At 37.2% G+C, this 25,926-nt stretch overlaps 1 protein-coding gene across 3 annotated transcripts in view; it reads right to left on the reverse strand.

The window, feature by feature from the left end:
• LOC145241333 (uncharacterized) overlaps positions 1-2,510 on the reverse strand; it is an 80,969-nt gene extending 78,459 nt beyond the window's left edge. Inside the window, exon 1 of one of the 3 annotated variants that reach the window (XM_080104167.1) lies at positions 2,397-2,510. The gene's annotated coding sequence lies outside the window, so the exon portion shown is untranslated. Of the gene's footprint in view, positions 1-1,742; positions 1,848-2,396 lie in introns of those variants that run through there. The other 2 variants (XM_080104169.1, XM_080104168.1) reach the window with 2 other exon arrangements.
• Positions 2,511-25,926: the final 23,416 nt, after the last annotated feature.

Genomic DNA, 25,926 nt, shown 5'->3' on the forward strand with positions numbered 1-25,926 from the left:
CTATTTACGCAAGAAAAAAATAAGAAATCGTAAGAAAAAGGAAAACAAAACTTTTTTTTAAAACCAGGATTTATTTGTTAAACCAAAATCCTTGCGAGATTTTTTTTTTTTTTTTTTTGCCAGGACCATTTTCTCAGGAGGATGTATTTCCCATAGACTTTTGGAGAGACGACAAAGTGGACGGAGGTTCATCATTAAATGGTGACCCCCCTCCTCTCCTCCACACTTTGCTGTACGACCGTGGTCCCCGGTAGAATCTATCTTATTAGTGGAAGGAGGGTTTCATGTTAACCAAAAAAAAAAAAAAAACTCTTTTTCGGCGGGGTCGGCGTATTCACCAAAGACCCAGACCAATGTTAGACGTCTGCCGACGTTGTTTCCGGCGATTGAAAAAGACAGACTCGACTCGTCGATTTCGACCGGATTGCTTGGGCCTCCTATCTGCCGGGGATTCCTGAGAAAGTAATCCCGGCATATATCTCGCAGGAAATTCTTCCAGTCCAAAATTATTTGGCGTGACCGCAACTCACATTCGCGCTGGAGATTCCTAGTCGCCGCCATCTCGAACGCCCATATCGAAATTCTCGTCTGCTGCTCGGCACGCGCGTCGAGTTAAAAGTAAGCGCGCAGCGTTTTGATTGGCTGATAACCATGTTTCGTCAGACAGCAGCAAAACCCGAGCTACTGACGCCATGCGCCGGACAAAGCCGAGCAAATGCTGAGTTACGTCTGGTTCGTTAAATGCACAAGTACCCCAATACGTTTTGAAGGGATATTACCGTTTAAGGGTCACGAAATTATCAATAGATCGTTTAGTTAGCGTCAGTAAATAAGAAATGTTACGTGCGCATGCGTTAGAATTGACTAAGGGAGGGGGGACTAAGTGCGACCTTAAATAATTCTGTTGGTCGCCATGGAACTCAATGCCCAATGAGTACCAATGGAGTTTTTAGATTAAAAACCCTCCAAAATAACAATGATTTCCAGTGATTTTTTGTCAATGTTACAATGGTAGCTTCCAAATGCAGTCGAAATTACCTGAATATTTATGAATTATTCAAAAAAAAAAAAAGGTGCTAGTGCACTTATTGATCCGTGCTATTTTTTAAATCGTATTTCCAAGTTTAATTAAAGTTTTATATGTTTTTTTTTATTCAATTTTAAGGTTAAAGTGTAGAATAAGTATAAAACACCCTCTCCTTCCCATGTTAAGAATGGCTTTTTAAATAATAACGTTATTATTTCAGCACGGATCAATAAGTGCACTTGCACTGAGTATAAAAAAAAGGTATTTTTTTAGATTAGGCCCACCTCCACCTCCACAATTTTCTTTTAAATTACGACTTTTATAGGTTTTCGACTATGCTGAATACGGAAATCGCATTGAAATTTTGCAGAAATATGTAGTTATCGAGATATAAAAAGTTGTATTATGCATTGTATTCTTTGGCGGGCATCTTTTTTACGCGCGTGCGCGCACCATAAACAAATCTACGCGCGTAACAACGATGGCCGCCAAAGAATACAATGCATAATACAACTTTTTATATCCCGATAACTACATATTTCTGCAAAATTTCAATGCGATTTCCGTATTCAGCATAGTTGAAAACCTCTAAAAGTCGTCATTTAGAAGAACATTGTGGAGGTGGACCTAATCTAAATATTCAAAAAAAAAAAAAAAAAAACTTTAATCATAGTAGAAGGTACAAAATTTCGTCCATCTTCGGAAAATTACCTACCTTTTGAAAATTCTGTGTCTTACGATCGTTTTCATCAAATTCTATTTTTTATTTTCTTTATTGAATAATAATTACCTTATTAATTTTCGTAATATTTGGATAATGATTATTACATCATAAAAATGATAACGATGATTACATCATAAAAATACGAGGAATACCTAGATACCATTGTTTTCATGTGAAATTCAGTACGATTTCTGAAATTTCGTCCTAATAGTGTAGAAGCGCCAAAAATAGTATTTTTAAAGTACCTATTTACTATGCCTCCCCACGGGACAGAGTTAGACACCAGGGTCGTTTTTTAACGTGGAGAAAAGGTACAAAAATAAAAATTGTCTCAGTCGTGAAGGATTTCTCCTCCACCGAAAGAGAACAAGAAATAGAAGTGCAGCATCTGAAGAACAGATACTACACTTTGATCTTGTCCCGAAGGCAAGAGTAGCACGGTAACATAAATGCATAAGCACCTTTTTTTTCTTTTTTTTTTTTTACTTTTAGTTGCCGCCAAAAGTGCCAATTTGAATAAACATCCCCATTTACTTATATATTTGTTTCTTTACCACTTTTTCGGTTTAAAAGCCTAGTGTAAAACAAACCTAGTTTTTTTTTTTTATTGTTATAATATGTGATATTGGGAATTGTTGAACTTACCGAAGGTGGGTCACGGTGAATTTTAAAAGTAGCCTCAAATCTATGGACGACGACGCTACCAGTGGTGTCAACTCGGATTTAAAAAACGCGCTAGAGTACGGAAAAGAAGTCTCCAGAAAATCGCTAGATTTTTAACCTTTTTGCGTCTAAAATTTTCAAAAACCGCTAATTCGAAACAAAAAAAAAAATCTCCAAAAAAAGAAAACCATTATATTTTAACTTCCTAACCCACATAAAAATATTATGAATATACAAAATATACAAAACATACAAACTATTCCGTGTTTTTTTTTTAATTATATTAAAACAGTTAACTCCAAGAAGACTTCCGAATTTCATCAGCTAGTTTTATCTGTTTTTCGGAGAGAGTATATATTTTATTTTGCAACAAACAAATCGTAATCAAACAGTAAGATAAAATTTTATTCAAATTAAAACAACGTTTCTATTGAACTTTCATTCTTGACGATAATCAAAACAGTGTTTATAATAAAAGTTAAAATAATATATATATTACAAATTAAACATCACAATGCGTACCTAAATATTAAATATTGCCGATTAAATTCTCTGCAAATATCAGAAAAATTAATATTTGCAAAATAAAAATTTAAAAAGAAATCCGCAAAACGTAGGCACCAAATTTATACTTGAATTAATTGATAGATTTTAGAACCATTCTGAAAGGGATGATAGGTAAAATGGTACAAGTGTATAAATGGGAAAAATCACACAATCTTTGACAATATTTTTTTTTTTTTTTTCACCCTAAACAAGGAATAGTGCCACTTTATCAGGGACGTAAGTTGCAGGAATGCTATGCAGGAAGTTGAACAGCAAGATGTCTGTTCACATTACACTTGAACTTCTGCATGTCAGTACAGCTGCCAAAGCTGCTGGAAAAATGGTAGGATCCTTCTACCGCTCCAGTAGATATTTCACTCCTGATGCAATTCTCTATCTATATAAAAGCCAAATATGGCCAACAATGGAGTACTGTTGCCACATCTGGGCAGGAACTGCTAGAAGCAGTTTATTCTGCCTTGAAAGAGTTCAAAATAGACTTCATAGCTTAGTGGGGGATGCCCTTTTCTCTTCCCTGCAACCTCTTTCCTACAGAAGAGATGTTGTGAGCTTGTCTCTACTTTATCATTATTTTCATGGCAAGTGCTCGTCTGAGCTCCAATCTATGGTCCCCTCTCATCAAACTTTTATGAGAAACACTCGTCTAGCCAAAACCACTATCAATAATTTCCCACACTATTTATCTGTCTAAATGTAGATTCCATGAACAAAGCTTCTTTCTTAGAACTGCACGTCTGTGGAACTCTCTTCCGTTTGTCTGCTTTCCAACTCACTACAATTTATCTTCAAGTCCAACGTAAACAAGTTCTTGATGAATCATCCCCCTAAGTAATCCAATTTACAAAATTTCCACTACTTATGTATGCCCATTAATGTTATATAGTTATTATTATTAGTATTAGACGATACCACTTGTGCGCGTATGTTACGTGAGTTCTTATTAGTAAAGATATGAGTCTTAGTGAGAGTTCTTGTCTTATTACATATGATGTTGTATCTTAGAGAGAAGGATGTTGTAGTAATGACATTTTATAACACAGACATATAATAACAATACAATTTACCTTTTTGTAGAAATCACAAACACAAAGATGAGCTTTATCACAAAACACATGATGAAATTTATTTCTTCACGACCGGTCGTGGTTTCCTCATCAGGAATTCAAAGTTTCACATTTTAGTTTCTGAAGTGACATCTCGCTTCAGACGTCTGCCTGTCTCTGAGTTTTCTAACTGACCGTCTCCCCGACCAACTAACTCTCACTTCCTATATTGAGAAATCCATGCATCCCGGCCACGTGAGCAAAATTCACGTGTTTCAACATGCGCGACTTTGCACGTTTCCGACATTGATTTCCCAATAACCTATTTTTTCTTGTGTTGTTTCCACAAAGGAATTCAACCTACATATCTAATTTATTTAACCCATATTTTGTTATCCATATTCTTTTAACAATTGAATAGTTTATTTATTATTTATTTCATCCGAATTAACAATTTACTGGACATTCCATTTAAACCTATTGTTCTTTAAAACTTATGTCCAGGGTTCGATTTCTGCTTTCTCTTATTTTCATTTTAACTAATCTCTCTATTTTTATACTTACATGAACAGGGGACAGCCCTTATCATGTAACATCAACCCTTATCCTCGAGTGGCCTCCAGACCTTGATAAGTGGTGACTCTTTTGTCAAAAAAAAAAAAAAAAAGCAGGCAGGGACAAAGATTGAAGCTTAGATGACATTTCAGGAACTTATCAGGTTGGTGACTCTCTTTTGAACCCTGTCCAGGAATGAGAGACTAGTAGCAGATGCACCAGCCCAAATGTGACAACAATACTCCATACATGAGCAAATGGTAGCCTTGTAGAGGTACAAGATACTTTCTAGGCATAAGTAACTTTCTATCGCAGTAGAGAGAGCCTACCTTCTTCACATCTATTACCTATATTTAAAAGCAGATGAGGACCCTTAGCTATCCTCCCCTAAAAACTGAGATTCTGCCTTTTTAGGCAATTACGTACGAATATTATTATTTTTTTAAATAATAATTTAGAACTTAAAATGGGGGATAATGTTTTCATATAATTTTTTATTACAATTGTTACGGGTGCGGTGGCTAATCACAACGCCGTAACACAGTATTTGCTATCGTAAGCAAGAGTAGGGAAAAAGGTTTTGAGGGAGAGTTATAAAAATACAAGAGGCAGATATTTTATATAAAAATAGGGAATTTATTAAAGACACAAAACATGCCAAAACAAGATAGGCTGACAGAAATATTTATGCAAGTAGTATTTAAACAGGACAAAAGGGGATGAACACAATATTAAAATATGAGGGAAAAAGGGTAACAAGAGGAAGGTAATTATAGTGGGGAAAACTAGGCACAGCAATAATCTATTCTCGGAACTTAATACATAATATGATATTCAATACGTTTGGTCAAATGATAAACAAAAATACTTTACCCTCCGTCGTATTAATAGGGATGACCAAGTTGGGTAGTAGGTGGATTCTGGTGATAGTGGGTTGAGGTTAAAGTTCTTACGACGCCTTTGAACAAATCCGCCGGGGAGAAAGGCTGCCTGTGGAAGCTACTAGCTCACTCTTTCTCACTCCGTTAAGCTGTTACTCCCAGCCTTTTATATTCATAAGGGAGTGTATATCTCTTAGACCTCTTTTTCTTTCATTTCTTTTCTTCTTCTTCCTAACCTTTCCTAATTCTATTTTTAGGGATGGGGACAACCTGAATGACCCTAGGTTCTGTACACAGTCCATTCAAGGTCAAAATTAATACTACGTCTCTTGTTACACAATGATCCCTCATTTCTAGGACATTCTAACTTTTTCTGACAAATAACTAATCTTTAATATCTGTCTAATCCTAAATCTGACTCACAATGTTGTAAAACTACACAAAATCACCTTAAAAAGTAAAGCATGCTGAATTTATCTCCCATAGCAAAAAAAAAAATGCTTAACAGTCTTGAGTTTCAAACCATTAAAAAAAACTATCAGAAATATAGCAAAGTAGCATAAATTTAGCTGAGCATGCGTAAAACTTGCTGCTATGTCAAACGAAGGTTATCTGTGGGTCATAGTTACACAGCTGCTTACAAATATGCAACAATGAAAAAAGAAAGAAGCAAGAAACGACAGTCTGTAATACAAAATAATATATTGTAAAAAAAGAAAAGGTAAAAAAATATAAGATGTTCACTCGTGTCTGTAACTGCTAAATTTGTCCCTTTAGCCTGGCCAAACAGACCTTAAGTAACTATAAAAAAATTTAAAAAATGCAGAATAGAAGGAGTAAAAAGAGAGAAAGATAGAAAGAAAACACTTATTGAAATACTTTTTACAATGGTCGACCATTTTTTATCTTTTTACTTGTGTAGGGAAATAAGTCAACAGAAGTTATTTCCTATTAACTGTTGTAAGAAATTCTCTTACTCGTTTTTGCCTTTGACAGAATGAAAGAGACACAGAAAAGCAACAAAGGCTCACCTTAAATCCAAGAATAATTTTATTTACAAAAGGGTAAAAAAGGAGTCCATATTGCAAAAGAGTGCCCTCTTCAGCTTCTGCCAAATGGCAGGTAGTTCTTGCCTTGAAAGGCGAAGGTAGTTTTCTTCTTGGTGAAGATGCTGGTAGAATCGGTCACTCGTAGAATTGGTTGAGGTTTCTCAAAATCCTTCCAGACTGTTGATACGAACAACGCACTTTGCGATCGATGTTCATAAAATAATATGCCCCCTTGCGGGCAATGATAATGAAGTAATTATTCTGCAAAACATTTTAGCCTCTGGCTAGTATCCACATTTAAATGAGCGGAGAAATAAATGGGGTAGAACCCTGCCTTAGTTCATTAGGCATGGAGCGAGATTACGTGCGTCGGCTTTCTCCGACGTCAAGTTGAAATCTGTTTTTTGAAACACAAAATTCCCGCCACTTCTGAATCCTCCGCAGCAACTGGACAACACAATACCATTGGTCGAAATAATTGCGTGATTTACAATCACGCGGTTATCGCCCTTGCATTCTGAAATTTCTAACACACTGCCAAAGGAAGGAAGATAAAAAAATGGATACTCATTTCTTTCTTTTTTATCGGGAAATTAAGGATTGTCGCCTATTTGGACAAGTTATTACAATGAAATTCTGTCCCAAAGGACTTAATATTAACACAATAATAGCAATTAAATTCAATGTGTGTCTGTTTTCAATCTGAACTTCTAACGATCTCTCTATGGCAAACAGAGAATTTATTAGTAATAAAAGGTATGACTCTACTGATGAGTCTATAAAAGGAATATACAATTATTAACTTGGTGTTTGGTCCGCACAATCCGGACACACCCAATCTTCAACGGTAACTTGTTGGTCGACCCCAACACAACTAAAATGGTACCACTCATTGCACGAGTCGCAACACGCCATAGGTGTTGTTCCATCGTTGGCGACTGAACATGTGGGGCAAAAGAAGGGCCTCCTTCTTCCGCAAATTCTGCTAATGCAGGTTCAGGATTATGTTTTATCTCTAAAGGATAAATATTTTTTAAGGAATGAATTTGGACACACCCGTCTTTCAGCACTGAGGCCGAACAAACCTTGTTGTCCTTTCCGACCAATAATTTTACTACCCTACCCAACCCCCAGAAGGGCCGGGACTTATTAGGAGCTTTGACAAGAACAATTTCACTCTCTGATATTTTAGAGGTTTTATTTTCTGTAATGTGGGCGTCTACTTCTCTAATTGAGAGCAAGTAGTCATTATGCCAAATACGTTTGAATTTACTGACAAATTCATCCCTCATTTCAAGGGAATGTAAGAGCGAATTTCTATTTGGAGGTTCTGGACAAGGGTCCTCTGAACCGCTAAGATTGATAAGCAGGCGGGGATGATATCCTGTCTGCAAAAAATGGTTGGGAGTCAACCCATCAAGGCCTTTATCAGAAGCTGAAATAAATGTTAGTGGCCTATCATTTATGGCCTTTTGAACATCTGAAAGGGCGGTTAGGAACTCGAAATAACCGACCCTCCTCCTACCCAACAACTTGGAAAGACACTGTTTCATAGTTTTAATTAATCTCTCCCATACTCCACCATGCCATGCAGAGTACAGGGGAATTGTATAATGAACAATAGTAGTGGATTTGAAATATTCTCTAAATTCATCAGACACAAATATGTCTGATAATATAATACCCGACGCTATGAAAGATTTAGCATTGTCGGAATACATATGAGTTGGTACACCAAATAAGTTGGTGAACCTAACGAACGCTAACAAGAAGGATCTTGCGCTCATGTCCGGTACCAATTCCAAGTGTATGGCACGTAAACTCATGCAAGTAAACAGTAGGATGTACATTTTGACATCCTCATTATTGTTTTTGACAAAAAAATGTCCAGTAAAATCCACCCCTACACATTTGAAAGGCCGGACAAAATTTACTCTATCAGAAGGCAGTTGAGACCCAGAGGGTGCTTTGTACGGTAGAGAATTAATTCTCTTACATATAACACAGTCACGGAGAACCGACTTCACCGCCTGTCTCCCTTGGGGGATCCAAAAACCCGATAGCCTCACCTCGCTAAGGGTTGAATTTGCTCCCATATGACAACAATTCTGGTGAGCTTCAATAATGACCAATTTGGTCAGGTGGGTATTTTTTCCTAATAATATAGGAAATTTCACTTCATATGGAAAAACCTCGGAGTTCTGAATACGTCCTTGAGTCCGTATCAGTCCCTCCCTATCTAGGAATAACCCAAGGGCCGTAACTCTTGGTGGAGCAGCCCTGTTGTTGCAATAAGCAAGTTCTGTGGGAAACGCTTCCCTTTGTAAATGAGAGAAGAGCAACAATTTAGCTCTCTTGACGGTGTCAGTCTTTCGGTGACGTAATTTATCACCGAATCTCACAACCTTTTCTAAGACATTAATAGCCTTAGTTAATGAGGAAAAATCAGATATTTTAATTGGCAAGTGATTCTCGTTAGAAGCAGTTTCATCCGAGAACATACATGTTACCATCTTCCTGTTAACATTGTTAAGACAAGGCAAGGGGGACGTGGGCCAGCTGATTTCAACTTGATTAAGCCAGTCTGGTCCGCAAGTCCAAAATTTGAAAAATTGTTTGAACTTAGAGGCAGTAATACCTCTGGTTAAAAGATCAGCTGGATTATCCGACGAAGGAACATATCTAAATTTAGGGTTTATCCCATATTTAAGTTTAATGTTTTCAATGAACTTATTAATGTCTGACACGCGATTTTCAATTAATATATTTTTTTTCGCAGCCTTCCCATTCAAAATCCATGACAGGGCTACTTGTGAGTCAGACACGACAAAAAAGGATTCGATATTGATAGGCGCTAGAGCACCCAAAACTTGTGGAATAACTTTAAACGCTAGAAATATAGCTAATAATTCCAAAACAGGTAGTGATTTTCCCTTAATGGGTGCCACTTTTGCCTTGGCAAATATCAAGGAACACTGAGCACCTTGTTTCGCATACACGGAAAACCCATAAGCATGCTTAGAAGCATCACTAAAGCAAATAATTTCAACAGGGGATTCCGCTAGGAGAGTACATCTAGGAAATTCAAAGTTCCCTATACAATTCAGCTCATTGGCATGTGCTTGCCACGTGGCCTTAACTTCTTCAGGGATTTGTTGATCCCAAGACAACTCCTTTTTCCACAGTTGACTAATAATGATCTTTCCCTGCACGGTGACAGGAAGAAGTAAAGATAATGGATCATATAGACTTGAGACTTGAGATAATATCTTGCGTTTGGTATTGGCATTGCCATCTATTACAGATGGAGCCAGTTTAAGGGTATCCCTTTCAACAGAATATTGATACCCCAGCACCTTTTCAAAGTTGGGGGAAGAAGACGAGATAGTACCGTCTTCCATCATTTTATTTTGTATGCTCGTGCAATTGGAGTTGCAGGATTGGAGTTCAAACCCCGCTTCTCTGAGTCTGTCGTGGACTTTATTATACACATGGGTTAGAGTATCTCGGTCACTATTAGTAGTAACTAAGTTGTCAACATAGAATTTATTGGAAATCGAATGTGAAGCCAAATCAGCTTCATATTTTTTGGTATGATGCTTAAGTATAAAACTTAATATAAAAGGGCTGGCATTGAACCCAAATATAATAGTATTAAAACGGTAGGCGCACAATTTGCCATCTACCTTGAGGAAAAAACAAAATCTATTTTTATCTTCAATAGATTTTAACCTGATCTGTAAAAAAGCTTTGCGCAAATCGCCCAAAAGCACATATTTTTCTTTTCGGAAAGCTAGTAGAATATCTAGCAACAATGCAGTCATGTTAACACCCAAATAAGCAGCGTCGTTAATCGAAATGCCACCTTTACGTTTCAACGAACAATTGAAAACAGGGCGGATTTTTGTAGTTATTCCTAGACCTTCTTTAATTACTGGCCGATGGGGAATCCATTTATAATTCTCATAAGTTCCATGGAGAACGGAGAAAGGTTCGATAATTCCGCAGTCTTCGTATTCTTTGAAGACCTGTATATAATCGTTATACAATCCCTTTCCTTCCAAGGACTGGGCCACCCTATGCATTATTCGCAGTGAAGGCACATAATTGGACTCCACCTTGAGAAGCTTGTCATGCTCCCAAGGCAGCTCGACATAATATTTTCCTTCCTTGAGAACTATAGCCTCTTCGAAGGCATTTATTTTTTCTTTATCAATTGAAGACAACTGGTTGGCATCCTCGATACCTATGGAGTCCAGAGAAAAAAACTTTTCTTCTCCACGTTCAACAGCAGGACCGTCAAAAAAAGGTTGCAGCACATCCTCGTAAGATGCTACTGGCTTTAATACACTATCAATTAAATATGACTGACACATAGGGAGTGTTTTAATAACTTGATCGAAGGCTGGCAATTTTTCCACAGCCTTATCATTTTTGTTTAAAAAATTTGACTCCTCACCGAAGGGAATGATATAATTGGGGAGTTTCCAAGCGGAACCTCCCAAGCACTTAATTAAACTGAGATTATGGATTCTAGGAATAAGATCCAGGCCAATGATACCGAGAATGTTAGAACTGTTTAGTTCAGAATAACCAAAGGAATTATCCATTTCCGTCAGTTCAAGTTTGACTCGCTGGACGAGGATTCTGATATCCCTCAAAGACGCAAAATGGTCTGGTTGTGGAATAATGTCATCGAATATTTTGTTCATAAATGCTGAAGGATTTAAATATTTTTCCTTCAGACACTCCAAAGCTGCTTCGTAATTCTCGGGAATCACATCAAACCTAGAAATAATATTAAATGCCTCTCCTGATAATTTGGATTTTAGCAATAATAATTTATCTGCACTTTTCATGTTCGCAGTACAGAATTCAAATTTCCTTAGGAACCCACGGAACTCAAACTTATTGGGAGTTGGATCCCCACTAAAGGGGGGGGGGCACTCCAACTCCATTTTCATGGGAACAATATCCCTTGATTTCTCAATCTCCGGCTGGAGCTCAGCCAGTCTGTCGTGGACTCGCGCTTTAAACATTTCGAAATCACGACAGATATGTAGTCTTTCCTCATCTGGGGACTTGAAAATTAATTGATCTAATAAATCGTCTACTTCAGACAATCGTTTCTCGATGTCGGAAGAAAAATTATTTATACAACGCCCACCTCCTCTCTCGTTCATCCAATCCAAAGAAGCCGTTGTACGAAACTTTTTAGCTTCAATTCGACCAACAAGATTTGAATTCGCCATGTTCGAAGGACACAACACGAGAAAAAAAATGGCCGTTCCCACGTGGTGAATTAAAATCAAAGGGCGCGAAAAGGATTCTCCAACGAGAAGCACTATTATCTGAAGGGGGTTACGTCAACAAAATTCGAAACTCTCAATGAACAAGGAATTTAAACCCATAAGAACAGTTCAGACTGACATTCGACAACACATTTCAACAATGAATCAATTATAAATTCAAGAATCAATATATAATTTTTTTTCCATACATTATTTAAACGATTACAATTATCGTAAAATATTTGAAAGGTATTTTTTTTTTTACGAATTAAAACTTCAGTTTACAATTTACATGAAATAATATTTATTTTCAATGAATAAGTTCCTTTATGGACCATTACAATTTAATACAAGAATGAATATTCAATATATTATTTTTTCGTTAAAGCACATGGTCCTTTAAGGACCATTACAAATTAATATAAAAATGAATATTAAATATATTATTTTTTTAAAGGCGACACAATGAAAGTAAAAAAAATCCAAAATAATGTGGGGGGGGGGGTATCGAAATCTTATGCAATAAAACGTTATTACTCATAAGAAAAGAAAATTTGATGGGGGGGGGAAGGAATATCTTTTGTAATAAAAACGGTGTAAGAAATTCTCTTACTCGTTTTTGCCTTTGACAGAATGAAAGAGACACAGAAAAGCAACAAAGGCTCACCTTAAATCCAAGAATAATTTTATTTACAAAAGGGTAAAAAAGGAGTCCATATTGCAAAAGAGTGCCCTCTTCAGCTTCTGCCAAATGGCAGGTAGTTCTTGCCTTGAAAGGCGAAGGTAGTTTTCTTCTTGGTGAAGATGCTGGTAGAATCGGCCGCTCGTAGAATTGGTTGAGGGTTCTCGAAATCCTTCCAGACTGTCGATACGAACAACGCACATTGCGATCGATGTTCATAAAATAATATGCCCCCTTGCGGGCAATGATAATGAAGTAATTATTCCGCAGAACATTTTAACCTCTGGCTAGTATCCGCATTTAAATGAGCGGAGAAATAAATGAGGTAGAACCCTGCTTTAGTTCATTAGGCACGGAGCGAGATTACGTGCATCGGCTTTCTCCGACGTCAAGTTGAAATCTGTTTTTTAAAACACAAAATTCCCGCCACTTCTGAATCCTCCGCAGCAACTGGACAACGCAATACCATTGGTCGAAATAATCACGTGATTGTAAATCACGCGGTTATCACCCTTGCATTCTGAAATTTCTAACACTGTCTTAGATGTCTCTTTTTTATCATGTTAGCAAATCCGTTAAAGTTCTTGTTGATGACAAAAAATAACCACAAATGTTTGTTCAAACTTCTTTGGAAGTCCCCATAGTCTCTTTGATAGCAGAATCCTCACTTCCTTGGAAGAGTTTTTCTTCCCTTACATAGCAAGCGATTCCCCGTTATAATCCAGCTATACATTAGCCAACCTACATTTCAACCTCGTGTTAAGGCCATAAACAATTTTTCCATTCTTAGAAGAAATGTAGTCTTTATTTTCCGATATTGGAATATTTCGGATTTTTATGTCTTTACTGACAAGTCTTCTTCAACATGTTTATAGTCGGGTCACAACAGTAGAATGAAAATAACCTTGATTTGGTTAGCTTCTCCAAACTTCCTGATTACCAATTGTTTTAAAATCCAGTTAAGACTGTTCTAATTTTTGTCATTATTGATATACAGTAACGTCCAAAACTAAGGGACAAAATTTTAAAACCTAATATTTGTTAGAAATAACAACTGTGAAAAGCTGAAATTTTGACAACTGGTAGTCGTTATTAAGCATAATAACATACTAAAATTTGAATCATTTGCAAAGGATAGAAAAAGAATTATAACAATTATTTATTTATTTTCAAAATAGGAACGTCCAAAAGTAAAGGACAAATTTGAAAAAAACAATATAAACAGTATGCTATATTCAAAGTTTTTGACTTCCTCTAAAGAATAAGTTTTACTTAGTCATTTGTAAACAATGTAAACAGAATGCTATATTCATTTTTTTTGATTTCCTCTAAACAATAAGTCTTACTTAGTCATTTGTAAACGTTGCATCAGCCGGCACCATGGCGAAACGCCAAAAACTTGATTACTCTGTGAGACAAGCTATTGTGAAGCTACACAAGGAAAAGCACACCATTAGAGAGATTTCAGAGAAAGTGAAACATTCCAAGAGTGTTGTAGGCATGGTTGTTAAATCCTACAATGATATTGGCAAAATAGTTAGTGCTTTTAAAACCGACAGACCTCGCAAAACTTCGCAAAAAAAAAACAAGATAAGATCGAATAATGCAGTGTATGTCATTAAAGGACCGTTTTAAGTCTTGCACAGAAATTAAAAGGGTTATGAATAGTATCCCATGTGTTAATGTGTCAAAACAGATTGTTTCTATACGATTGCAAGAAATAGGACAGTTTAATCGAACCCCAGGGAAGAAACCACTTGTTAGTTTGAAGAATAAGAAGAAGAGATTAGAGTTTGCAAACAAGTTTGTAATTTGGACATATGAAAATTGGGCAAAAGTATTTTTTCAGAGATGAAAGGAAGTTTAATTTATTTGGAAATGATGGGAAAACAATGTAAAGAGACATATTGGTGAAAGATTAAGTGCAAAGTGTACTAAGAAAACTGTCAAGTTTGGAGGTAGAAGCATCATGGTATTTGGAATGTTTTCTAGCGAAGGTACAATGCCTCGTATAACAACTTGTGTAAACTATAAAAACATTAATCTATAAAAACATTGTTCAAGATCATGTTGGGCCAATCATACAGAATTCAGGTTTCGATAGGGCTACCTTTATGCAAGACTTGTCATAAGGCAAAGGTGCTAATGAGTTGCCTTAGCGAGCAAGATTTCAAAATTATGGATTGGCCATCGCAAAGTCCTGACTTAAATCCAATAAAAAAGCTTTGGAAGATCTTGGGAGTGAAAATTATGGAAAGAAATCCCACTAATACAGAGAATTTGTGGGTGAAGCTTCAAGAAGAATGGTCTAAAATTAGTATCGAGGATTGTCAGAAACTGATCCATTCTTGTAATTCCAACAAAACCTGGAAATAAGAATGTTACTTTACATTAAATTGGGAAGCACTTTTCATGCGCACCACCAGTCACAATCGAGTATATTTTTGTCTGCTCTGAATATTTTAAAAATGACAAAAATTACAATTTGAATATTTGCCAATTTTATAATTTTTTTATTTTCAGTTTATTTGTATTATTTTTTACTTTTTCAAAAAAAAAAAAAAATTACAGGTGAAGTATAGTATTGTGAAAATTTTTAATAAATAAATAATTTTTGTTTAATTTTTTATATACACATTCGGCATTTTGGTATTTGTCTTTACCGCTCAAATCGATAAAAGTTGTTTAGGATTGTCTCTCTGTTAGAGACCTCTGAGCATATGAAAAGCAAGAAAGTGACAAATGAAAAGGTTGATTTTAAACAATCATGAAACAAACTATTTGGTGTGTCAGGATAATTTGGCGGCAGCGGTGGCGGGGGGGGGCTAGGAATGCTGGTCGGGTGTTGATATGAATTCGGCAAAGATCTAAGTTATTGTCAGGCTGAGGTGGGGGGTGGCGATGGCAGGAACGTGATTTAGCGTTCTGGTGTTTGGGATATGGGTGCGGCGATCCATAATAGCTGGTGTTGCTGGCGAGGGGTTGATGGCTGTTGGCTGGTGAGCTGTGGTGATCTGGTGGCGGCGGTGACAGCGGAAGAGGGGTAAACTTCAAGGCTTGCTGTCTAGTATCACAAGTGAGATGGCTGTGGCGCAGTAATTTCAGTAGCTGGTGTCGCTGGGGAGGAATTAACTGCTGCTGACAGAGCGAGATTCACAGCTTGCCACGTAGGGCCAATCTGTTTGCTTGTGGAAAAAGCTGACATTTTTATACTCGCAACGTGGACGTCTGTTATCGCTGGTCATCGTTTCGCTTTTTATTTGTTTTAATGTATTGTAGGGCATTGTTTGTTTGATGTTTGTATACATGTGTTATATCGATTTAAAGCTAAGAAAGTTGTGAATGTATTCTAGTAGGTGTTGTACTGTTTCATGAAATAATTACTCGTGTTTATATGGTGGCGTGATGCGTCTGCTGTGATGTTTGTGCTTTGTATTTTGATGTGCGGCTTCCTCTGGTGGTTTTTTTTTATTTTTATTTTTTTTTTATTCAATTTTCACCCCAAACAAGGCACAGTGCCACTTTGAAGCAGGGGGCTACTATCAGGGACTTAATTAGCAGGATCATTATGAAGGGAGATGAGTAGAAAGATGTTTGTTGACATTACACTTGAACTTCTGCATATTGTTGCAGTTGGGAAAGCAGAATCCCGGAAGGGAGTTCCAAAGACCCGCAGTTCTGGGGAAGAAACTATTGGAGTAAAAGGCTTTCTTGCACCTAGGGATCTCTACTGTAAAGGGATGAGACTTAGTAGCTTGTCGGGTTTGTCGGGGGTAGTTACGTCGGGGAGGTACAAGTGTTTGCAGTTCGTCAGAGCATTCACCATTGAAGTATTTGTAGAACAGGCAGAGGGATGCAACATCTCGTCGATGGGACAGAGGCTGAAGCCTAGATGACAGTTCAGGACCTATCAGGTTGGCGACTCTCTTTTGAACCCTGTCCAGGAGCGAGAGACAAGAAGCAGATGCACCAGCCCAGATGTGACAACAGTACTCCATACATGGGCGAATGGTTGCCTTATAGAAGTATAGAATACTGTCAGGCATAAGTAGTTTTCTAGCACGGTAGAGGGAGCCAACCTTCCTTGCAGCAGCCTTGGCAATGCTCTCAATGTATCTATTCCAGTTCATATTCCCTGTAAACGTTAGGCCGAGGAGTTTTAAAGAAGTACTTTCAGGTAATGTGTTCTTGGCCATTGCTATTGGTGGTAGAGAAGGTTTCTTGTAGTTATTGAAGGAAACAAGCTTAGTCTTAGCAGCATTGAATGTGACCAACCATTTTTGTCCCCATTCCACTACAGATTGGAGGTCATCCTCTAGTGTTTCTGCCATTTCCTTGGATATGTGTTCATTTGTTTTCCCCTCATATCTGTTATAGAGAGTGGTGTCATCGGCAAATATACCCATCTCCGAAACAATTTTATCAGGGAGGTCGTTTATGAATATCAGGAATAATAGAGGTCCAAGGATAGACCCCTGAGGTACTCCCGCATTTATGTCGTATTGTTTGGATGTACGACCGTCGAGGACAACTTTGATTTTTCTATTACTTAAGAAGGATTTAATTACATTATGAATTCTTCCAGTGATTCCATATGATCTAATTTTCCTTAGAAGACCATCATGCCATACCCTGTCAAAAGCCTTAGATATATCGAGGGCCACCGCTCTACCCTCCCCTGTTTTATCCAATGAACGGTATATACGTTCAGAAACTACAGTTAAGATATCTGCTGTTGAATGGGCTTGCCTGAATCCATATTGTTTGTCAGTCAGGAGTTTAGCAGCTGTTAGGTGCTGGACTAGGGCTTGATTAACTAAGGACTCAAATATTTTGGCGAAAAGCGGGAGGAGGCTAATGGGGCGATAATTTAGTGGGTCAGTTCTTTCACCAGAATTCTTGAATACTGGTACCACAGAGGCGGTTTTCCAGCAGTCGGGAAAACAAGATTCGTTAAGGCATTTATTGTAAAGTTTGGACAGAACTGGAGCAACCTCTGCAGAGCATGTTTTTATTAGCACAGCCGGGATGAGATCTGGTCCACACGCTTTTGAGGTGTCTAGGTTTTTTATAATAGCATGTACCTGAGAAGGGGTGATTTTCAAATCGTCTAGTGAGGCGTCTGTTCGCAGAGGAAAATCAGGGAGTGAGTGGTGTACTGAGTTCAGTGTGGAGTTTGAGGCAAACCGACTGGCAAGCAGATTAGCCTTGTCAGTTGCCGTGCAAGCAACCTCATGATCGTTTAATAGTGGGGGAATAGTTGACTGTCCATTATTTACTACGCTGTTGTAGATTTTCCAAAAATCCCGGGTTCCTAATTTCTGTGCTTCGATGCGTTTTCTGGTGGTTTCAGAGTAATCTGTCTTAGCTGTCTCTATTACAATTATTTCTAGCTTCTATAAACTTCTGTTTATTTAAGCTGGACTTATGTCGGTTGAATCTGCGGTATGCATGCTGCCTTTGACAAATGGCAGCTGCACAAGCAGAAGTAAACCATTGGGGGGAGTGGGGCTTGCTATAGAATTTCCGTAAGTGAACATGTGCTTCATTAACAGTTTTGAACCATTCAGTGGTCTCATTTGCACACTGTTCCGCTGGAAGAGTAAAGATATTTTGCCATGGGGCATCTCTGCTGTTGCCAAGGCCGCTGGAAAAATGGTGGGATCTTTCTATCGATCCAGTAGATATCTCACTGCTGATGCTATTCTCTACCTATATAAGAGCCAGGTACGTCCAAGGATGGAATACTGTTGCCACATCTGGGCAGGAGCTGCTAGTAAGGACTTGTCCTGCCTTGATAGAGTTCAAAATAGACTTCATAGCCTCGTAGGAGATGTCCTTTTCTCCTCCTTGCAACCTCTATCTCACAGAAGAGATGTTGCGAGTTTGTCTCTGATGTATCATTATTTTCATGGAAAGTGTTCAACTGAGCTTCAATCTATGGTCCCCCCTCGCCAAACTTTCACAAGAAACACTCGTCTAGCTGTAAACACTATCAATAATTTCCCCCACTCTTTATCTGTGCCTAAACCTAAACGTAGATTCCATGAACAAAGCTTCTTTCTTAGAACTGCACGCCTGTGGAATTGTCTTCCGTTTTCCTGCTTTCCGGCTGACTACAATATGGTTGTGTTCAAGTCTAAAGTAAATAAGTTCTTGATGAGCCGTTCCATATAAGTTATTAAATTTACCAAATTTTCATTACTAATGATTACTATATTGACCAATTTCTACTGTACACTCTTTAACCCTTATCCTTGAGTGGCCTCTGGGCCTTGATAATGTGGTGATGCCTATGTAAAAAAAAACAAAAAAAAAAACAATCAGCCTTTTTGTAATACCTCATTGTTTTGAGTAGTGGATCTTCAGTTTAAGGGCGAGAATTTAGGCTGATTTCTACCATTATCACAGCGTGATCAGCATTCCCGAGTGGGCTGTGGGCATTTGTTGTACAGTCATTGGGAACCGTTGTCAGAAAGAGATCTAGAAGTGAGGCATGTTGATCTTGCTGGTCTGGGAAACATGTCGGTACGAGTTATTCTATTGATGTGTGTACATAAAAAAAATGGGATTTGAACTTGTATGTGTTTAGTGTGTTCATTTGCATTGTATCGACGAACAGGCTTTGTCTTAGCGTTGCCATTATTATCACTGTCACTGCTCTTGCTGGTTTCTTGTTTATTCATATGTAAATATGGCGGGATATGCAATATAACACCTCTTTTTTCTTGCATGTCCTACCAGTTTATCCTTTTTTCATTTTAAATGTTTGGATTTTATATATTTCCTTAACGGTTTTATTCCCCTAGCTTTGGAAAATAAAAGCAATCATAACATTTTCTTTTCTTTTAATAAAATTTGGATCAGTTTAATTATATTTCAGGTTCATCTTTTATTTGATTTTTACTTTTTTTTTTTTTCTTTTACATAGGCATCACCACTTATCAAGGCCCAGAGGCCACTCGAGGATAAGGGTTAAAGAGTGTACAGTAGAAATTGGACAATATAATAATCGTCAGTAATGGAAATTTGGTAAATTTGTTAACTTATATGGAACGGCTCATCAAAACTTGTTTACGTTAGACTTGAAGACAACCATATTGTAATCAGCTGGAAAGCAGGAAAATGGAAGACAATTCCATAGGCGTGTAGTTCTAATAAAAAAGCTTTGCTCATGGAATGTATGTTTAAGTTTAGGTACAGATAAAGAGTGGGGAAAATTATTGATAGTGATTTCTGCTAGACGGGTGTTTCTTGTGAAAGTTTGGCAAGGGGGGGACCAGAGATTGGAGCTCAGCCGAGCACTTGCCATGAAAATAACAATAAAGCAGAGACAAACTCGCAACATTTCTTCTGTGAGAAAGAGGTTGCAGGGAAGAGAAAAGGACATTCCCTATGAGGCTACAAAGTCTATTTTGAACTCTATCAATGCAGGACAAGTCCTTTCTAGCAGCTCCTGCCCAGATGGTGCAACAGTACTCCACCCTTAGACATACCTGGCTCTTATATAGATAGAGAATTGCATCAGCAGTGAGATATCTACTGGATTGATAGAAGGATCCCACCATTTTTCCAGCGGCCTTGGCAACGGATTTAATGTATGTGTTCCATTTAAGATCAGGAGTAAGTCAAGCCCAGAAGCTTGTCAAAACATGAGGCCTCCCTAAGATGAGAGTCATTCATTTCAATTGATGCCAGATGGGGATCAGAGTGTTGATGATGTAAAGAAAAAAGCTTGGTTTTAGATGCATTAAAAGTAACCAGCCACTCCTTTCCCCATTGTACCACATGCTCAAGATCAGAGGAGAGAGAATCGGAGAGAACTTGGTCGTTTACTGTCTTAGATGTGCTACCATAGATAGTAGTGTCATCAGCATAAATGTCTATGAATGATGTAAGGATGTGATTTGGAAGATCATTAATGTAGATCAGGGAGAGAGTTGGGCTCAGGATTCATTCAGCATTAATACTGAAAGCTTCTGATTTCTGCCCATCAACCACTAATCTTATGAACCTATCAAAGAGAAATGATTTAATAATTGTGAAAACATTTCCAGCTATATCGTAGCTGGAGATCTTGTGAAGTAAACCTTTATGCCATACTCTATCAAAAGCCTTTGATATGTCAAGAGCAATTGCCCTGGAAAGGAAGCCTCCGTCGAGAGATTTGCTAATCCTATGAGATATAACTGTAAGCACATCTGCTGTAGATCTAGCAGACCAGAAACCATATTGTGTGTCACTAAGAAGGTTATTTTTGCTCAGATGGTTGGTTACTTCTGTATTTAACACAGATTCCAGCAACTTAATCATGACGCACAGGCGACTTATTGGCCTGTACTGAGAGGGAGATGACCGATCACCTGAATTCTTTAATAGAGGGCATACTGATGAGATTTTCCAGGGTGATGGGAAGCAATTCTCCTTAAGACAACGTTTAAACAGTTTTGTAAGTATAGGCGCTAGTTCTGGTTGAAGTCTTTGGAGTACTATAATTGGAATACCATCAGGGCCAGTTGCTTTACTGGAATCAAGGTTTTTGATTAGCTTGGCAACATCACGTACAGATATTTGTACACACACAGCATGTTTTCTGATACACGAGGAAATGTTGGAGGTTGGCGGCCTTGGTCGGAGAGGATAGAATTAGCTGCAAATTTCTTGGCAAAGAGTTTGGCTTTGTCTGATGCTGACGAGATTACCTCAGGTCTATTGATGATAGTTGGGATGGAGTGCACGTTTCTGTTCAGGATTCTGTTTGCTATTTGCCAAAACTGTTGGAAACCAAGCCACTGCTCAGCTACTTTGGACTTAACGGACTTAGCATATAACTCTCTTGCATTCTTTATAACTTTTTTTACAGTGGTTGCTGGCCGTCCTGAAAGCAGCTTTAGTCTCAATACATTACGTTGGAAGCAATGGAAAAAGTGATTTCTATGCGCAATGGCAGCAGCACATTCTGGAGAGAACCATGGCTGGCTGTTAGGTTTTTGTTGGAATTTTTTCAAAGGTATGAAACGGTCTATACCTACAATTAACCATTCCATCAGATTTGATATTATAGAGGACACATCCTTTTTAAACATGGAACGCAGAGGTAGATCTGATATAAATGTACGGAAGCTATCCCAGTCAGCCATAGAGTATCGATATACTGTACGATGGAGAGGTACATCTGAGGATTTATTACATTTCATTTTTATTTTAACTGATACAACAAAGTGGTCGGAAGATCCAAGTGGAGACAGAACGGAAGCTGAACACAGTTCAGGGCAAGTTTTGAGAAAAAAGTCTAGGAGACTTGGTATCGGGCACACGGGTAGGTTCATGAACAATCTGAGTGAGGTCATAAGCAATGGAGAAATCATGACAGAATCTCCCCATATCATTGGTCTTGTTTGAGTGAGTTAACCATTCCACATTGTGAACATTAAAGTCTCCACAGACATGAATATTAGCTGAAGGATAAGCAGATAGGACATTGTTAATTTTCTCAGATATGCTTTTAAAGATAGTAACTCCGCTGTTGTGGGGGCGATAGAGAGTAAATATAAATGCAGTAGTTTGAGCAAGTGCAACCCAGAAGCACATATAGGGTAAGTTAGGATCTTCTCTGGAGATGTCCCTACTACATGGAAACCCATCTTTTATATAGGCACATATTTCATGCCCATGGCGATCTTAGGGAAGATTTGGAAGTTAAGTTAGAGTATCCTTTAATTACAAACTCATCTAAGGAAATAGTCTGTCCAATGCCAGTTTCACTAAGAAAGAATGTCTGGTTTAGTCTCCTGTAATTGGGTTTCAACCTCTGGAAGGTTAGAACGCAGACTCCTGATGTTCGAGAAGGATACATAGTAGTGGGGGTCTACTTTAGAAGTTCGAGATCCAGGTTTAATCGTGTATTTTTAATTGAAACTTTTCATGATGGAGTTTTGGAAATTGTGGACTAGGTTGACTGACTTGCTTGAAGCAAGGCAGAGAGGGAAAGTAAGAGAAATAGAAATGACAATTTTTTTTTTTTTTTCCTTTAGTTACCCATTTCTGTAAAATTTGCTTTATATGTTTTCTTTTCCTTTGTCCCCCCCCCCTTTCAACTTGTTACCATGAAAAACCGATTTTGATAACGACCCCCAAATTCCGTAAGTATTTGTTTTAATACTATACTTTATCTTTGCTGTCCTTGGTCAATGAAAGAGAAATACTTTAAAATTGAGGATTAAACAAATGTTCTCCCATTCCAGGGTCTCTTCTTAGGAATAGCAGGGTTTTCACATTAAAAACCAACCTTGTGTCTAACTTTATCATCATAGGAAAGCAAGTAAATATATAATTTTTTCACATGTTGAAACTTTCTGTTTTTAATATTTGCTCAAAAATAAACACAAACTTTGCTGAGGTCTTAACATATGCTGCGTCTTAGAAAAGGTGGTCCACGCTGACAATTAAATGTAATAATAAACGTTGAAAAAATTAGTAAAAATAAGTTCAATCATGAATGTTGGCTCTTTGGGGGTGGCAAGTAAGTAGGAACAATAGTCATTCATTAAAGTGGAGAATAGTTAATAATCAAAAAATTGTAAACAATAACAAAAATCAACAAATTCCTTATACTAAATGCAGTAAAATTCAAGTTTCCTTTTGTACGTGCTTTTTTTTACATTCTTTTTATTTCATTTCTTTTAGTTGTCTTTACAAAAAAATAACTGATCGCTTGTCGCTTAACCGTTGAGGATTTCATTCTTGAAAAATTGTATTAAAAAAATCTATGACTCCCACTAACTCTAAATTTGGGAGTGCAACTCAAAATTAAGATGAGATGTAGAAGTAATTTGTTTACAACTTCCCAAGAATCAAGCCCCGTGTAATGTCACATTTGTTTGTGGGTGATATGAGAAAAAAAAAAGTTTGTGTAGGGCGTTGCAGAGGAGAGTGAAAAGTGATAAAACCAATCGGCTGTACAACTAAAAATATTAGACACAGAGACAAAGCAAAGTGAAAGAAATGACAAACAGTTCAATTAAAAAAGGATGATAGGAAACATCTTTTATTTACAATCGAAAATGAAAGATCATATGGCAAAATAAATTGAGATAGTGTCAAGATCAGGAGCTGGACATTGGTGGACACTAGAAGGTAGGCGTCAGCAGGCTGCTGAGTTGGACATCAGTAGGCACTGGTATGGCTAACCGGACGTTGATAGAGTGACTAGCCTGATGTCAATCGGCACTGGAAAGAGTAGCTTGATGGCTGCAGGTACTAGAACGGGTAACCGGATGTCGACAGGCACTGGAGTGAGTAGCCTGACATCAACTGGCACAGGAAAGCTGGAGGAAGGTTGCCAGGGGCACCAAGGGTTGCAGGAGGAACTGAGAGCTGCTGGAAGGCTGCAGGAGGCACTGAGGGTTGCTGTAAGGCTACAGTAGATGCTGGAAGCAGTTGGAGGAGTAGGCAGGCATCTCGGAGTGCCGGCAGTGATTTGATGTAGGTGGAAAAAAAAAAAAAAAAAACTTTCAAAAGTTAGCCCTGATTATGGCTGTTTGAACAACTGCTACTGCCAAAGTTGCGTCTGGAAAGGCTCCTTCCTCCCTACCGAAAGTCAAGTCTCCCACTGCAAGAACTGTGACACCAGGATCGGAAAGTGGGATTGAGAAGTCAACGCCCCCAAGGAGGGGTACTCTGACCTGCAAAAATTGCCTGAGTAGCCCCATCAGTATTCCTTGGTGAGGACGCCTCAGGCAAGCATGGACTTCCTAGATCTGCACAGAGCTTTCCACCGCAAAATCAACATGGACCAGATTATTACTGGAATGGTTTAATCTCTGTTGAACTGTTGACTCAACAGCAGTGTACCCAATACACAAATGACTAAAATTAATTTCAGCTCGTGTTAATAAGTCAATGGCGCATTGGGTGTTAGTTCTTATTTACAATCATTTTAGCTTGGAATTAAAGTCTTTTCTTTTTATTTCATGGAGAAAAAATTGAATTTGTGTTTTTCTTTTCTGTTTGAAACGAGAGAAGGGTTGTTACTATTTTTAGCATACGGCAGTAATGACGGTTGTCTGCTATCAGGCAGCATATATGAGATGTTTTACAAATGGTTGGCATACTAAAAACACAACAAGAATGCATTAAAAATGTATCTTATTGCAAGCATTATTACATGAAGAGTCGTTTCGAGTAAAAAATTAATTTATTTTACCCATAACAAACAGAAGGAGTGCAAATAAATTTAGCAAAATCTGTTTCATTTTGTGCACGTATTCTACATATAAAGATTTTTAAAATTATTTGTAATTTTAAATTAAAAAAAAAAAAAAAAAAAAAAAATGTTAAAAATAAATGTTTAAAAGTGTTTAAATTAGTTTTCATGTTTTTTTTGCATGCATTTATTTTACATAAGTAAAAATAAAAATTTGCCGAAATTATTTTCCTTTTAATTTCTTTTTACTTACAGAAAGTGTCAGAAATTGCATGACTTGAAAAGTAACTTTCATTGGTTGATAAGAAATTTGATGTCATGTTTTTATTACGACCTTTCTCATTCGTTGATTTTAATTTTAACCTGTAATAAATGCTATTTTTCTACTTGAATAAGTTTGGTTTATGTTTTAAAGTATTTTCAAACACTTTTCATTTTTTAATATAAAATTGTGAGTGTGTAGGTGTCAAAAAAAAAATCTTCAAATTTTCTAGAAAAATACTCGCTAAATCAAAATTTTACCCACTAGATTGCAAACAAAATCTCCAGATCTAGCGAGAAAACTGCTAATTTGGTAACACTTGACGCTACGCAATTCAATTTATCATTATACATAAATTCTTAATTAATACTGCAATATTTTAAGTTATAAATTTATTATATTTTTTACTAGAATATCTTGTTTTTTTCTTTTTCCAGTTTTAACAACTAGTCCTTTTACTTTACCATGTTTAAGCTTAACCATATTACTTTTTCATGCTTGCATTTTTCTATTGTAATCCATGATTTTTCCAGGCTTTGCTTTGAAATAAATTTTTCTCCATTTCACTTGTTACCTATAAATTATTAGCAACAGTACAGCTGAACGACAGATTGGGACAGCGGGGAATTATTAGCAAGTTTTTTTTTTTATATCTTGTTATGGCATCTCCGCCATTTCCAGCTGATTTGGTTGCTATGGTAACCAACAGCCAATAAAAAAAAAAATTCAACTGTCACTATGTTCCTTACACATTCTGAGAATTTTTTAACACAGTAATTTATTATAATTAGTTTTACTGAACAAAAATTGAACATTTTTATTTGTCAAAATATAGCTGAGAAGGTCACCCATGAACTGTAAAAATTTTTTACTCCTAGTAGGTGTTGAAAAATAAAAAATTTACAATAAAAATGTGGCACAAGGCCAAAAAGGGAGGGGGTTGATGTTGATCTAACATAATGTTAACCAGTATTCTT

Source organism: Euprymna scolopes, chromosome 20 (assembly GCF_053919585.1).
Source record: "Euprymna scolopes isolate OS-2025 chromosome 20, ASM5391958v1, whole genome shotgun sequence".
Classification (NCBI taxonomy): Eukaryota; Metazoa; Mollusca; class Cephalopoda; order Sepiida; family Sepiolidae; genus Euprymna; species Euprymna scolopes.